The 13,321-nt window shown below is 40.2% G+C and overlaps 1 protein-coding gene across 2 annotated transcripts in view; it reads left to right on the top strand.

The window, feature by feature from the left end:
* The first annotated feature begins 390 nt into the window (after positions 1-390).
* prx (periaxin) overlaps positions 391-13,321 on the top strand; it is a 41,514-nt gene continuing 28,583 nt past the window's right edge. For both annotated transcript variants that reach the window (XM_084950346.1, XM_084950348.1), the window contains exon 1: positions 391-613. The gene's annotated coding sequence lies outside the window, so the exon portion shown is untranslated. The remainder of the gene's footprint in view (positions 614-13,321) is intronic.

The following is a 13,321-nucleotide window of genomic DNA, read 5'->3' as shown; positions in this document are numbered from 1 at the left end:
TATAGAAGCTAAGAGTTAAGTCTGCTTATCTCCTTGGCATCATAATTATAAATAATTGGCATCATGTATTCTGCAAGCTTTAACAAGTTCTCATTTTTAGATTTAAGATGATAAAGTTCATCTTTCTCATTCGTTCTCATTCACTGTCTTAATAGCTTGCAGCACGCACTGAGAGACAGAGAAACACTCGCTGCTCCTGCAGTCTACTATGACACAAACTTTGTTATCTTCTTCTCCTCCCTCCTTTATTACTATGGTCGTTCAGCCCCACCTCCAGGTGCCCTAATATGGGGGCATATCTCTACCCTCCAGCCAATCGGGTGGCTGCATGCATCCCTCCTCGAGATGGGGCACTGGCCAGGCCTGAGCTTTCAGTGAGGGGAGCAACAGGCTGGCTGGTGACAAGGGGCAAATGTTTAAAGCAAAGAGAGGGGGAAAAGAGAAAAAAGTACCAACAACAAATTAATGACAGCAGCCGACCAACACGAAGTGAGTGTGAAAGAGTCATAAGAACAAGAGAAGAGGACGAGCCTGAGAGTGAAGCTCTGTTGCTGCTGCTGCTGCAGGTGGAGGGCCTGTCACCTTTGAGGACACGCTGAGGTTGAAAATTAAGGTAGGCTGTGTGGATGTGGTTTAATAAAGTCTGTGCTCATGAAACACTGCAGTCTGTGGATACCAGTTTGTTGCTGTGTAGGAAAATGTGCTCAAAGATGGGGAAGATTTTTGCTGGTTAGAGCAAATATGAAAGCATGTGTTCCTGATACTCTGTGTTATGGAATAGCAGCAGTGTTTTTTTTTTTCCTTTTTTTGCTCTGCGTCTGTATAATTTAGCTATAAATTTGCCTGAAAACACATTGTTGTTTTTCTGAAAGGTTGGTTTAACATTTGGCAGCTCAGGAGCTGCTGAGAGCTGGGCAGAATAGTTTATGGAGCTGCCTGCAGACTCCAGTTTGCTGACATTGGAGAGCATAACAATAGTGTGCTGTTTAAATGCAAAGACAGTTTTAGTAAGACAGCTGCTGCTAGTGTTTATTCCAACATGCCAGTTGCTGGTTACAAACACTCGAGTATTCACTGAGGTTTATGGTAACTATTTGCAGCATGACATGTCGTTATGTTCCAAGTTTATAAGGGAGTTTTGTCAAGAGACCCAAGAGAAATAACACTTGAAAATTAATCAGAGCACTTATTTTAACTGTGTATCTGGCAGTGCCATTTGTTCAGCCCACATAACAGAGTGCCCTCATCATAAATAAACCACTCAACATTGTAAGTAGTTTACTGCTCTTTTAAACAACTGCCAGTAAACTACTCATGTCCCCGCAAGGTTTTTTTGTAAAAACACCAAGTGACCCAGCTCCTGGTGTACGTACTAGTACCTCTTTATGCTGCAGAGCACGCAGTCATTTCCAGTAGTCCCTGTCTTAATGTTACGCACAGTGACAGCTGCAGTGTGACGGTCACAGGATCTGTTTGGCCCCCAGGTCCAACTTCACCGCTTACCAGCCTGGTATGTACGCTGGCTTAAAGTGGGTACAGAGGTATCACAGCCAAAACACACCCACTCTGTGATTGAAGATCACAAACAAATAAGTCCCTCTGGATTACATAATGCATGCACTGGACATTTTTAGGCGATAAAAGCTACATCTTTGACAACAACACCAAAATAGACCAGCGAAACCAGAAGGCAGATTCTTCTTTCCAGCAACATTTGCACCAGCGCCCTAAAGGTTAAAGGTTAAAATGGTTTCATTTTTCCACTAGTTTAGGTGAACACATTTACTGTGTGTGGATGTGTGTGTCCACACTGAACTGAGAATAAATGACGTCAGAAATGAAATGATGGATGATGATAGCAGTTTCCTGGCGACAGATTTTGGGTGGTGGTTGCAGTTATGGGTGGGGTCAGTTTTAGACCGGCATTTAAGGGGTCGAGTGGGGTTAAGAGCTGACGGGGTAGTTCATGGGGGAGACCTCATGAGGAAACACCACTTGACGTACATGCAGGGTGAACTTCCTCTGGTGCACGCAGAGAGCTGAGAGGATGTTACAGGAAGGAAGACTCCTGTAAACAAAAGACCTGAAAGTACACTTGTTTTGCTTTGCTTTGCTTTTCTTTGAGGCTTTATTTTAAACATGGTAAAATAACACAATAAAACATAAGGAAGAAGGAGTGGGAAGAAGCATAAGGTTATTTAATCACACCCCATCTTCAATATTTAGTAACTTTACTTCCTGTTTTTTTCCTTCTCGCTCATAAATCCTTGTTTACATTCTTCTTTCTATAAATTTATTGTATAAGCCCAATAACACACCAAAAAGAAGCACAGATAGAAATAGGTATGCATAGATACGCACACTTATAAATACATATACATGCACATGCATCTATATATACATTAAAAAAAATCAGAAATAGAAAATAAGTATAAATAATTGGTGAGACATCCAATCAAAACCTTTCTTTGTTCCTTCCTTCCCTGCAAAAACTACCTCTACTATTTTACGTCTTTTTAAACTGTGTCATGCTTGTGCATTGGTTCGGTTAATCACTCAGTCTGTTCCACAACTTCTCTCTGCATACAGAAAATTTTTATTGTTGTGTGAACACAGAACTCCCCCCTCAAATTTGATCTCCGCTTCTTTTCTTTTCTCTGTCAGTTAATTAAGATTTTGTTCAAATTATAAGATGTTTATAGTTTGTGTGTTTTATCCTAAGCTAACCTGAGCCGTGACTGTCTTTCACTATGTGAAAATTCAATCGTTTAAAATAAAAACAAACTTCTGTTTATAAGAGGCATTTCCTGTCCAGAGGCTAACGCCTCCGGGTGTGCCTAGTTTTGCCCATCTGATGTCTCAAAGGGGCAGGACACACACTGGGATCTATCTCTCTCATCTTCAATGGTTTGGACATGATGCTGTTTGCTTGGTGCTTTTATCTAAAGTGGCGCACGGCGGCAACACTTCCGAAATTTTCAGTTGGAAAAGACCCGGTGGGAGTCGGGGCCACCCGTGGTTTAGAGGCCACTGAGCTCCACAGTTTCTGTCTTCTTATTCAAACAGGACAGCACATAGTCACCCAATCACAGTGCGTTTAAATTTACCTGTTGAAGACCATTTTCCCTTTTGGCTCCAGATTGTTGTAACGAATTACAGGTTTAAGATTCAGGTAATCAGTCTTTTTGCAATCAATGTTCAATATCCAACAGGACAAAAAAAGCTGGAGCATTTCTTGGGTGCTAAAATGCTAAATTGTACATTTTCCATATTGTTACCAGTAGCAAAGTCCACCACTGAATTTTGTACCACTGACGTATTCTGCAGACTTCCAGTGGAAAAGATATTATGTAACATTTAGACAGGCGATAAAATAGCTAAGCTGTAAACTAACCTTTATCTGTAAATTAAAACCAGTGGAGCATCTTTCTTAAAACAATGTCCTTATTAGATTGAATGATGACAAGCCTCATTATAAACACTCCAGTGTGTATTATACTGCAGGTACTAATCCAGAGTCCCTCATAAAAACACAGAGCTGCACATATCCAAACATCAAAGCTCTCTGCACGTACAAGTGCTGATATTTTAGGTGGGAAACTTTTATTTTGAATGTGGTTGAAGTGACCCTCTCACTATAATCTGTTTAATACTGTTTACTGTTCACTGTTTGTTGCCAATATGTGTTTCTGGGACAGTGCTTCACTGGCTTACGTGCAAGTTGAAATAAAATCAACGCAGTGTGGGCTTGCATGATATAACGCTAATGCATGAGCGCAACTGCAGTCACATCACTCCCCTTTGTCTGTTTGTTGCATCACTTCTAAATTGTCATATTTTGAATTTCTGATATATTCCATTTTCACATACCATTTGTTTCAAAATGCAGAATTTACAGTGTATGCAGATGACATTCAGTATAAGCATCATACATCAAGGGAGTTAGATATTATGGGAAAAAAAGATATATGAAAAACATTGTATGTAACACATCCTGAACAAAAAGTATGGCATTTGTTTTAAATTATTGTTAAACATGTCAGGGAGAACTTGTACTCTTTGCTAATACTTAATTACTCACTTACATCATGCATTTCTTCTGATTTTCCACCTGCAGCTCCAACATACCAGTAGAGTCAACTCAGTATTAGAGTCCAGTACATAAGTCATGATACAGGCAAACGGAAGGTTTGTTATCACTCCCCAAGACAAACATCCGTTTCCCTAAAAACAATCGAATGAAGATTATTTCCATCTGCAGTAATTTACATTTGGCACCATGGTGCTGTTCTGGGACATCTCAGCTTCTTCGTTCACATGTGCAGGAAAATAGTGAGGACAAAATAAAGCAAACATCAGTGGCATCAGACACGAAGGAGCTGTGTCGGAGGTGGGTTGCAAAGTGGCTTGTAGATTCAGAGCAAACGCTATGACATGAGACAAAACAGTGGTTTTTTTTCTTTCTGTTCATTCGTGTGGACGGTAATGTTCTAGTGAATGTTTTTCTACATATCCATTAGCAGTTTTGCATTTCCAGTGGTAACAACAACAATTTTTTTAAAGCACATACAGTGGTCCCTCGTTTATCACAGGAGTTAGGCTCTAAAAATAATAAAATAATAGATTAATTATTATAGATGCTTTAAGGCTGTAAAACCCCTCACTACACACTTTATACACTTTTCTCAGACAGGCATGGACATTTTCACACTTTTCTCTCTTGTTTGAACACTCTCAAAGTTCAAACCTTTGTAGAAAAATAAGTCCGGTATTATAGAATGAAACCAAAGATCAAACCCTGGTTTCAGGTTCAGAACCTGGGAATAGAGCAGCTGCGAGAGAATTCAACATTAATGAATCAATGGCACAGAAGTAGAAGAAGCAAGAAGAATGAGTTGAGTAAAGTTTGAATTATCTGACTGTTTTGTTTCGCTTAATGCGCCTTATAATCTGTTGTGCCTTATGGTCTGAAAAATACGTTAACTTCTACCTTCCTGTAGCATGTCCAGAAGTCCAACTTTTTGTGCGATGGTTAGCATCTTCCTCTGCCTTTTGGGTGCTACCGCAGGCGCCTTTGATGGTGCAAAACGTTTCGTCAATATTGTTGTGTTTGTTGGGGAGAGTCACACTGCTAGCGATCGAGGATTTATGTAAATTTGACAAGCTGAACGCATTCTGTACTGTACAGGAGACACAGCATGGAGGAGATTGATTGGCTGTAGACTATTGTCAATCAGGATGCAGAACACAATGCGCTGGAAAAAAACAAAGAAAAGCATGCAAAATTGCACAAAAACCTTGAAAGGTGAACTGCGTTATAGCGAGGGACCACTGTACAGGTTTTTAAAAATTTGAAAGAAATTGTTTAGACTAAGTAGATCCACTTCAACTTCATACATCAGGTCCGTGAACAGACTGTGTCAGAACAAACCAGTGATGCTGAATCACAGATTTCATTGTTTTCCTTTTTTTAAGAGCTGATGTTTTTTGAAGTATTTACAGTCAGTCTGGGGACTGGAATAGAAACAGCTTCCTTCCTTTGCTCTCTGTCCTAAATTTAGACCCAGTAAGTTTTGTGTTATCTGCTCAGTCTCCCACCAATTGTAAAAAAGTGTGGCGGTATTTCCTCTGTGTGTGAACTCTTGCGTAAGTGTGCGAGGAGAAAAAATATTTTTATCTAGAGTATATGTGGCCTGTGCTGATAATACTCCTCTCTAGAAATAAATCACAAACACATCCTCAGCTGTTTGTCAGGCGCTATGTAATGTGTTACGTCAAAGACATGTTATCAACTTTTTAAAGGGCAGACTTGTTTTCTTTGCGTGGACACCTGATGCTCAAGTCCAGCCGTCATTGAGCCAACTATAACATCATTAACTTGTCCATCTTTAATAGGCTTAAAGCAGCCGTTGAACAGGATTAGAGCAGCAGGGTCAGTTTCATGAGGCTTCGGCTTTAAGGCACTGCGGGACAACAAAAACTATTCAGCTGACATCACATCATCACAATTCGTGATGGATGTTCAAACTAGTGCGAGGAATCACAGCTATCAGTCACACGCTGACAGCAGACGAGCGACACTGGTTGTTCAGACAAGTGCCTTCTTGCAGCTGTACATTGTTAAAGTGATAGAAAAAGAAATCAATGGGTTGTGAGAACAAAATGTCTAATTCAACCGCGTTTACCTGTGGTGTAAAGTGGTACATGGGTATGTGTTGAGTCGTGGTAACCTGGGGAGCTGAACTGGAGCTCAGTTCTGCATAACTCAAAACAGATATGGTGTCCCATGAATGCCCATTTATCCATTTTCTCAACTGGGTATCCAGTTCAGTGCCACGGGGTAGCTTGGAGGCTAGCCCATATGTCTTTGGATGCTGATACTAAGGCTCCTACCAGCTAAACACTCTGCCCATGTACATGATTGAAAAAAATGACCATTTAAAATGCATAAAGTAAGGTCTTGTATGAATTGGTGTGAATGGGTTAATACTGTTTCTAGTGTAGGACAGCAGTCCCCAACCTTTTTTGCGCTACGGACCGGTTTATCTCCGACAATATTTTCACGGACCAGCCTTTAAGGTGTCGCGGATAAATACAACAAAATAAAACCAGTACTGGTACCCAAAAAAAAAGAAGATTTATTCATAAAATACACACGAAAGACCCAGGGAAATCCCAGGGACATCAAAGAACACCCATTAAATCCTAGTCCATCTAACTAAGCCTTGGAAGTAAATGCTAAAGATGCTTATGTGGTATTTTAGGAATCTTCCGGCAAGGCTTTGATTTTGGGCAAAACCTTTCTAAAAGCCAGTCGTTTATTTTAGCCAGTCTTTGCTTCAGAAACAGGCGTGAACCTCGCCCACACATGTCAGTGGAGCAGTGTGATTGGTTGATATGTGGTCCGCGTTAAGCGTTAAGAGTGGAACAACCATCTTTGCAGTTGCAGAATTTTCCCACAGGTTTCTACTAAGGACTTTTTTTTTTTAAGTTTAATGTCTCCCACTCCCATAATGTCCCAACTTTGTTCATTTAATGTTCTGGAACAAATGTAGGTACAGAAAGTCTAATCCTTAAACATTAAAAAAAAAGCTGGAGGGTTTTAAAATATGTGAAAATCAGGCAGCAGGGTGTCAGAGAGCTCAGCATTACTGACGTCCAAATGTTTACATGGCTAATATGGAAAGCAGTTCTTTTCTCTATCACTAGAGTTCACAGACCATTAGACACATTTGTTTAAAAGATTTGTCCACCAAATCACTCACTTCCCTACTGTGTAGACTCCGAAACCAGAAATGCTGTGACGAACAAGACTAACTCCTTGCTCTCCTTGCAGCTCACTGACAGTTAAACTGAAAGAATGGATCATCTCAGGAGGTGATTGGGGTCAATATATTTTACTGAAAGGTGATTTGTTCTTTTAAATGATTACTTCACAAACAACACAATACCACTGCATTTTAAGGGACATGAGAATTTGTTGCTTCTTTAATCCAAACACTAGAAAAATAGAAAAATAGTTCCGGTATCTTTCTCTGAGAGGACATCTCTCTTATTAGTGTGAATACTTGATCATAATATTGGTGCAACAGGTAAAGACGAACCAAGTAACGCTCTCCATTCAGGAAAGGCTGCATCTATCCCTCAGAGTTTTTACTGCGCACTGACCTACAGCGACATAGAAATGTTGCAGAGCTGTAGTTAGCATATAAATCCACTTAATCCCAGCATACTTTGATAAACACTGCATAACGATTTACATGTGAAACTGGCAAAGAATCTTTTTGCCCAAACTTAGCAGTGAAGCTGTGAAGTACTGTCAGGCCCCGTTTAAGTTTTTTTCCACTCTGACTTCATAAATAAACCCACCCACACCATCAAATCTACTTTAGACAACTTAATCCAGTTCCTGTTTGGCAAAATGCAGAGTGGCTGACAGCAGCAACGCACTCTTTGGCTTTCAAGTTTTTCCTCAGATTCAGGGCCCATCGTAAGAACAGTCAGGCACCAAGAAATAAGACTATTAAATACATATTACTGTATCTGTCTTGGACATGTTGCTTAGAAATTATACGACTGTACACGTTTGGGCTTAATTGTAACCTCCTGGATATTTTTCATGGTTTTGTCATTTTGCACAGTGCAAACCACTTTGATTGGATTAGGAGCCTGTGTTTATACTAGCCATACACACTACACAGTTTTTTGATTTTATACATACACAAGTGCATCTCTCAGCTGGCTTGGGAAGACCTTTGTTTCCCTCCAGACGAGCTTTACAAGCTGATCAGGGAGAGGGAGGTCTTGGGGTCTTTCTTTAGAGTGCTCCACCACCCAGACCCGGATGTGTGGTAGAGGCAGAATGGGAGTAAATGGATGGATGGACAATAGTTTGAAATAAGACAAGCTCTCCCAGGTTTAACTAAGAAACTGTGACTCTGTGCATGTACAGGCAAAGTTTTTTGGCCACCTTTTTCAGGTTTAATTTAAGGAAGTATTTCCTGTTCATTTTGTTTTCACTCACTTCAGAAGCTTTAAACATTCACTTCATACCTCAGGCCATCTGCGCTAAAGGTCAGGGACTCGAAATTTTAAATAAACTGCCTGAAAATTCACCAGAATACAGAAAACACCAGACCACCTGCATAATGTGCATCTCCAAATTCAAAGCTGTGGCCATGATTACATTTACATGTTGTTTTTTAAAAAATGCAAAAATGTTTCATTATGCTCTCAGTGTGTTGTCTTCACTTCAGTGGCCGTGAAATCAACAGTGTAGAGAGGAGATGAGTGTGAAGGAGAACCGTACACACATGCTTAGTCTTAACCAGGAGAGTTATCCCTGAATGGCTTCCAGCTGCTGTTATAATGTTGAACATTTCCCGCTGGCCCGAGGGTTGTTCTGGCCTGTAGTTTTTAATTTCAAGAAATGATTGTACCTGAAGTTTTAGAACGCTTCAGTATGTTTGATGGTTTGCTTGTTAATGCAGTCATTAATATCTCCACCTCATCTGTGTAGGGAGATTGGTTTGTGTGACTGGTCTGTGTGCTGAGCCTCGTATATATTTGTGTGAGCTACAGCAAACACAGTGATCCGCTTTAACCTTTTCCTCTCGTAGTTTTAAGTAGAAATGTAGAAGTCTTCTGGGAACCCAAAAAAGGGTAACAGAGGGTTAGACTGCAAAACCGGCAGTCTGGTAGTTTACAGGAACACAGTGGTCTGGAGATGAGTCAAATTCCCAGCCTGGGCTGTTGTTTCAGTCCATAAAAATAAAAGAGTGGATCCTGTGATGCAGCAGAATAGTTATTTACACGAACGAGTAGTAAGTATGGTTTCAATACTTGCAGTTATAACTAAACTAATACAGTTACAATACTACAAAACTGCTTTACCCGTGCACGCCCTGGCCTGTTTTATGTAAGTATTACTTTAAATGCATTGTAGAACACTGTTAAAAGAGGCTAATTTTCACATTTTTATGAGTGCCACAAATTTCCAAAGTCCTAATCAAGGAAGTTTTCTCCCAAAGAAAACAGGTCTTCTAAACTGCCCCAGATAGCTTTTTTTGCAGTCCACATTTTTCTTGATTTATCTGCACCACTATGTACCAATTTTACATAATATCCACCTAGCGGGTATCATGCAAAGTAGTTTGGCACTCCCTCAAAAATGAATGAACAGCTGCCATGCAGTCTCCCTCTGCAGTGCTGCTTTTGCCAACTGTAATCTTTCTCAGGGACAACCAAAGCATAGAGATGCTGTTATTGGCTGTGGCATTGGACACACGAGTCTTCATGCACTCCCGACCCCTGAGAGGGTGAACATCCAGCATCTTATTGTTATTTTTGATTGCAGTGTCCCCTTTAACATTGCAGTGCAAATTGAACAACTTGTGTGGTTAACTTTAAATATATTCCCACTGGCCATAGTTGCATTAAAACTGAAAGGATGAGGGTCAGTCAACATTTTGGGAATCAGTTTGAAACCAATAAACAGCCATACTCTGTTAGTTGTTTGTTAGTTCCTGTGTTTTCACGTCACGTTTTTGTGTTATTTACTGCAAATTATACCTTTCTGAACACTTCCTGATGGTATGTAAAGGATCCTTTTGCTCACCCTCCAGGTCCTCAGCATGTTTCATGAAACTCTGCTGGGTAATTTCCTTGTAATTTTGCTGATATTGCTCCAACTAGACTCACATTGGCAGAAAAACTAATAATCAGAAAGTAATTTGTGTGAATTACTATGAAAAATATGAAAATAAAACTGCACTGTGTAACGCCTTAATGCCTGAACGAGTTGGTTCTAGTTCTTATACATAGGGGATACATAGCTGAACTCCAGGGTGTTGTCACCCGAAAGCTGGCATCAAGGCGACTGCATAAATCGAGTGTTATGTCTCTATTTTGCCTGGTTGTTTACTAATCAGAGCAGCAGCAAAGAGGCAATCTTTCAAGCAGTGATGTAGTCAGGTATGAGGAATGATACTTTTCTAACATCCTCTTTTCACTGAAGGAAGTTTTAAAGTGTGGGTAAAAATACCTCCCACTTCACTACTTTACACCTAGACATGCTGGGGTGTTTGTGGGGCAGTCGTGAGGCGTGTGGGGGCCTGCAGATGTGAGTCTGATCTATAATAAGACCACTCTGTGAGGCATTTCAAATCTTCTCCTCCTCCTCCACTGCCATGCCTCCATTCCTTAGGTCCATCCAGGGAGTGCCACCTCCTCCACCTGTTGCTGTCCATCTGCAGCACAGAGCTGCAGTTTAAAGCTGCTGTAGGTGAAAACCTACACAAGCTTAACAATCCCCAGTCATCTGCATGTTTACACTTTCACTGTAATATTCTCACCTGAAAATGTTTCTTCACTTTTCTAATTTCACAGATCAGGAAATGTAAAAATGTGTTTTAAGTGTCTTTTATTTTTATTTCGTTTATTACAGTTTCAATAATTGAACAGATTTCTATATAGTTTGTATATACATTTAAAAATTACATCACTCTCTGGAAATTTCTGTCACCGTTTTGCCTACTTTAGTTTAATAAAACATTTCAGTAACAACTGCTCATTTAGACTCTGACGCCACTTATGGGCCATTAGTACAGCAGTGCAGTGGGTACACCTGCTACTGCCGCTGCACTTGATAAATAGTCCCTCTCAGTAGCACAAAAACAAGTCAGAAAGGGTTAGAATATCCTAAATAAAAATATTCTATTTCTAAAGATCATATTTTGTCTTTAGTCGGTGTCTGATTTTAAGTTTAAACTATATTCAAATGCACGTGAAAACACCAGAGAGTGAAAACATCTTATTCCAGAGCTCAGTGTCTAAAAGTAGATCATTATTCTTTAGATAATTGTCTTAAAACCTTGAAGAATAAACATGTGTGAGGGTGAAGTCTCTGTCACTACTAGAGCACCATTCAGTGAATTAGCAGGTACTCTGGGATGGTTCTGATGTCTCCGCGGATCTTTTAAAAGCATCAGTCTCTTCAAAATGTTGTTCTGTTCCATTAATTCGTGCCCCTGCTCCTCCGTGACTGATACACTGACGGCTGGGATGCAGCGAATGTATGTTATGTGTTCCTGTGACCCGCTAGACACCAGATACCCCCTACCCACCCAAACAGGCACGGCATCCACGCTGACACTACACGCCCAAACACACGCACTCAAATTCACACACACACGCACATAGCTGAGCTGAGGCACCAAAAAGTAACCACATGATTGCAGAGAAACAGAGGTGATTCCTGCAGACTTGTGCTGTTGTTGGCAAGTCCATGAATTCAAGAACGTTCTTAAAAATATTTCCAACAAACCAAACTTTGTCCAGGAGATGCACTGTGCACAGGGGCAAAATATTAGCCCACTTCCTGATTTCTTAGTTTATTTGTTTCTTCCATATTTGTCTCACTTAAATGTTTCAGATCATCAAAGTAATCTTAACATGAGTGAATACAGTGTGGGAACAAAAACTAATCAAACCTACCTGACCCTGTGTGAATAAGTAATTACCTCCTTCAATCATTAATTGACTCTGATTAGCAACAGCTTTTGCAAAGCTGAGACAAATTTCTCTAGCCACGCTTAAAGAGAACATGTCTGACAAACCAAAGGAGTCTAAAAGATCTTAAAAAGCAACACATCGTGCCGTGATCTAAAGAAACTCAGAGTTACAAAACCATTTCTAAGGCGAACCATAGTGAGAGGTTTCATCCACAACTTGGAACAGCGGTGAACTTTCCTAGGAGTGGCTGGCCTACCAAAATTTCAAAAATAGTGCATTGACAAGTCAAACCAGAATAACTTGTAAAGAACTGCAGGCCTTACATGCTCCAGTTAAGGTCACAGTTCATGATTCAGCAATAAGAAAAAGAGTTGGCAAAAATGGCATCCATGAGAGAGTTCAGAGGAGAAGATCATTGCTACCAAAAAGAACACAAAGGCACATCTCACGTTTGTTAAAAAAAAAAAAGATAATAATGAACCCCAGGACTCTGTAGACTAATGGGACAAAAGTTGAACTATTTAGAAGATTTGATTCCTGTTTTATCTGGTGTAAAACTAACAAAGTATTTCAAAAAGAGAACATCACACCAACAGTCAAACTTGTGGGCGCCTGTGATGTTCTGGAAGTGCTTTGCTGCTTCATGACCTGGACCATATGTCATAATTGATGGAACCATAAAATCTGCTCTGTACCAGAAAATCCGGAAGGAAAATGTTCGGGCGTCAGTTTGTGCCGTGAAGCTTGAGAGCACTTGGATTATACAGCAGGACAAAAACACGACCAAAACACGCCAAGATTGTTTTGAAAGTCTGGATTTATCCAATTGGACAGCTTTGGCATGACTTTAAACAGACTGTTCATGCTGAAAAACCTTCCAATATTGCAAATGCCTGATTGCACTTCTTTCCGCCAAGGGTGGGTCAGCCAAGTTACACTGGATAAACAGAAAGGTTCAGCATGCACAGGGTTAAGACAAGCAGTGGAAGTATTTTTGCCTTGATCAATCCTCATTTTAAACACGCACAAACCTAAACCTGTATTTTACTATTTGACCTACAAACAGCTTGATTTGTCATGCTTGTATCTGCACTGCAGTCTCTAGGACATCGCCTTTGTTTAATGAAGTTCAGTTGTGCCATGTGAACAGTTTATATAACTCAAAAACCAAGAAACACTGCACTCTCATAGGCTAGAAGCTTGCAGTGTCACATGAAAAAAATGCCCTGCTTTATCATCCATTTTAACTCTTGTGGCGCCTTTAACTGCAACAAGAGTGAGTAGAGTCAGACGGTGCACCTGTAACGAG

This window comes from Perissodus microlepis, chromosome 14 (assembly GCF_051167445.1).
Source record: "Perissodus microlepis isolate ML-2025 ecotype Zambia chromosome 14, ASM5116744v1, whole genome shotgun sequence".
Classification (NCBI taxonomy): Eukaryota; Metazoa; Chordata; class Actinopteri; order Cichliformes; family Cichlidae; genus Perissodus; species Perissodus microlepis.
This window is presented reverse-complemented; position numbering and strand designations above follow the sequence as displayed.